The sequence below is a fragment of the Ictidomys tridecemlineatus genome, chromosome 4 (genome assembly GCF_052094955.1).
Source record: "Ictidomys tridecemlineatus isolate mIctTri1 chromosome 4, mIctTri1.hap1, whole genome shotgun sequence".
Classification (NCBI taxonomy): domain Eukaryota; kingdom Metazoa; phylum Chordata; class Mammalia; order Rodentia; family Sciuridae; genus Ictidomys; species Ictidomys tridecemlineatus.
In genome coordinates, this window is record NC_135480.1 from 9,492,392 (window position 1) to 9,495,543 (window position 3,152).

General features: G+C 37.7%; 1 long non-coding RNA gene across 1 annotated transcript; it reads left to right on the forward strand.

The window, feature by feature from the left end:
• The first annotated feature begins 295 nt into the window (after positions 1 to 295).
• Positions 296 to 1,930, forward strand: LOC144376990 (uncharacterized). The gene is made up of 2 exons (XR_013437448.1): positions 296 to 504; positions 1,402 to 1,930. It is a non-coding gene; the product is annotated as an uncharacterized LOC144376990 (long non-coding RNA).
• Positions 1,931 to 3,152: the final 1,222 nt, after the last annotated feature.

The window sequence follows — 3,152 nt, forward strand, 5'->3', positions numbered from 1 at the left end:
AGGGCTGCTATCTGGTCAGAGAGCCAGGCATGGGTGAGTTCAAGGCACGGGCAGGTATTCCAAGTAGGTTAGGAATTTGCACTAATTTATAATAAAGCCAAAATTATCTTTCCATGTCTTTGTGGCAAGATGGCTCCCAATTTTAAGAAAATATCAGTTGGGTATATCACAAGAGCATATCATCAATCTTCTCATGACAAAGCACATGCCTTATTGTCTCCCATAAGTAATGTATGAAGGTGACACAAATCCATGTGCATTCTCAACAGATTTATTATGCCTTTTTGTGTGTGCTCCGAGGGCAACAGCTTTTGGAATCATTGGAGTTTGCAGAAGTTTGGGGGAAGCTGTAGCTCCCCTGTTGATGACCCTGGAAACATATGCTGAACCCTTGCCCTGGATCATCTATGGAGCCTCCTGCTTCTTTTCTGGCCTTGTTGTCTTCCTCCTTCCAGAAACTAGGAATCATCAACTGCCTGATTCTCTCCAAGATATAGAAAACGGGTGAGTGAACCCTTTCATGGTCCCTTAGAAGAGTTATGTACCATAGATCTGAGATGAGAAGACAGATTCTACTGGGGCCATATGTCTCTGGAAATTATAGACTTACTCTCTTTCCATGTGGTCAGTACCATTGGTTTAGTAAAAGCAATAGGCTTTAACCAGTGATCTCAGATGTTCCCCTGAAGATTTCTAGATCATGCCAGCCAGTTTTTCCCAAACTGCCCCAGTAGGTTTAGTAGTAAATACATCACAATTAGATCTACTCAGTCCTTGCTGCTACAGTGTAACTGAAGGTATTTCACAAACATGCACATATACAAATGACAAATCTCACTCTCTATGTCCTACTATCCTGTAGCCCAATGACAGCTGGTAGCTTTCTGGCACTGTCATTTCTTATAGGTTTGAGCTCTTCCCTGGTGACTGAAGAACCCAGGGGTGATCATTACAAGACTAGGGTCCCTTCCATAGCTGACAATACATTTTAGGGGAGGAGTCTTGTTGTGTTGCCTGTGAGATTCAGACTATCTTGTTTTCATCAGGAATGAAAGTGTTCAGAAAGGAGAAAAATGCAATGGTAAATAAAGGAATTTTAAAATGATGAATGATTGGAAAGATTTTTAAATTTTTTGTACTTCCCTGGTTTTTCCAAAGACTTCTGTGGAGAATGACATGGTGGCCAAAGATGGAATAAAAACCATCAAATCTGCCTTCCAAATATTATAGGAATATTTGACTTTTACTTTACAATATTTACTGAAATCCATGGGCAACTGTCATTTTTTTACCAAGGGAAAGGATCAGCTTGCTGTAAAGAATGCAGGAGATAATGCTTTCTCCATGTCCTTTCTTGTTTGTATTTCTTTCATCATGTATTTTTTTCCATATCTGTTCTAGTGAGAAAGGCTCAAGAAAAACAGAGCAGGAAGATACCTCCATCAAAGTGACACACTTCTAAGGAATTTCACAAATGGGATACTGATCAAGAGCAAAAAAAGAAGAAATATAAAGATTACTCCAAGACATCAGCAAAAAATTAAAATAAATAGAAGCAACAGAAAATTCCCATTTATAATGGTGAATCTAAATTATTGTATACAAGAGACTTTATGAATCACAAGAAGTTGAAAGAAACTACAGTACTTTGAAATAAATGAGAGAATATTTATATAGTGTAGATACCTAAAATGTTTCTGAATAGGGAGATGGAATTAGCTTTAAAACATTTTTCTCTCTGAATTTATACAAAGAGTATTCTTACTTAAGAATACTCTTAAGAGTATAATTACAATGAAGAATCCAACACTCTTGAAAAGACTTGAATCTTAGTAGTTCCAAATACATGTAAATAACAGTATGTGAGTCAGCTTTCTGTCTCAGCAACAAAATAAATTGAGTTAAATTATTTAATTCAAGGAAAAATTTATATTGGCAAGAGTTTCAGAAGGTTCTTTCCATGTTTGCTTTGCCTTGTTGCCTTGGGTCTATGGAAATGGAAAGTATTATATTGGGGAGTCCCTGGTGGAACAAACTTGCTCATCTCATTAAAGACAAGAAGAGAAAGGAAGATATGAGCATCTCAATATCTCCTTCAAGGTCACATTCCCACTGATTTAAATCACTTCAACTAGGTACAAAGTTTTGAAATATTTACCACCTTCCAATCACACCACCAGCTGATGGCCAAGCATATAACACATAATTATTTGGGGCACACTTCAGATCTAAGCTTTACCATTCTGCCCCCATGCCCCAAATTTCATGTCTATCCCATAATGCAAAATGCACTGAGATCAAAGATCCAAAAGCTCCCTTTATCTTAATAGTTTTAGCATCTCCAGGATCAAAGTCTCTCCTAAAAATTAGGGCACATTCTTAGCTTTGAGTCCCTATTTAAAAAGTTATATACTTCCAACATACAATGTGGGACATAGTCAGGAGACACGTTCCTATTCCAAAGGGGGGAAATAGGTGCATAGAAGGGACCAAAATTCATCAGGGTATATATTAAATCCTGTATTCCATGTCCAGTATTTCAGACACAGGGTGTGATTTGAGCTCAAAAGAACTGGAGCAGACCCACCCTTGTGGACTGCTCATAAGGCGACTCTCTTGGGCTGGATCAGGTCACTGATGGCACCTTCCCTTGGCAAGTGTTCTGTACTTCTGGACCCTCCAACTTCTTGGAGTCTCCACAGCAGCTTCACCTTCACTCTCACAGTTTAACACATCATTATATTAAGGGATGTTTACAGGGCTTCCAACCCCACCACAATCTATGTGTTTTTATCAGTGAGTTTATGCCATTAACATTTATTTTTGCCATTAACATTCAGGGTTATTTTTGAGACATGATTTGTATTGCCAGGCATTTTTGTTTATTTTTGGTATTTAACTTGACTTGGCTTCCCCTTTGATTCACTTTTTCTTTAGTGTAATACATCCCTTTGCTGATTTTCATTGTTGTTTTTCATTTTCTCTTCATAGAATATTGTGCTGGGGATGTTCTGTCGTGCAGGCTTTTCTAGTTGTAAATTCTTTTAGCTTTTGTTTATCATGAAAAGTTTTTATTTCCTCCTCAAATCTAAAGCTAAATTTTGCTGGGTATAAGATTCTAGGTTGGCATGCATTTTCTCTCAGATCTTGGA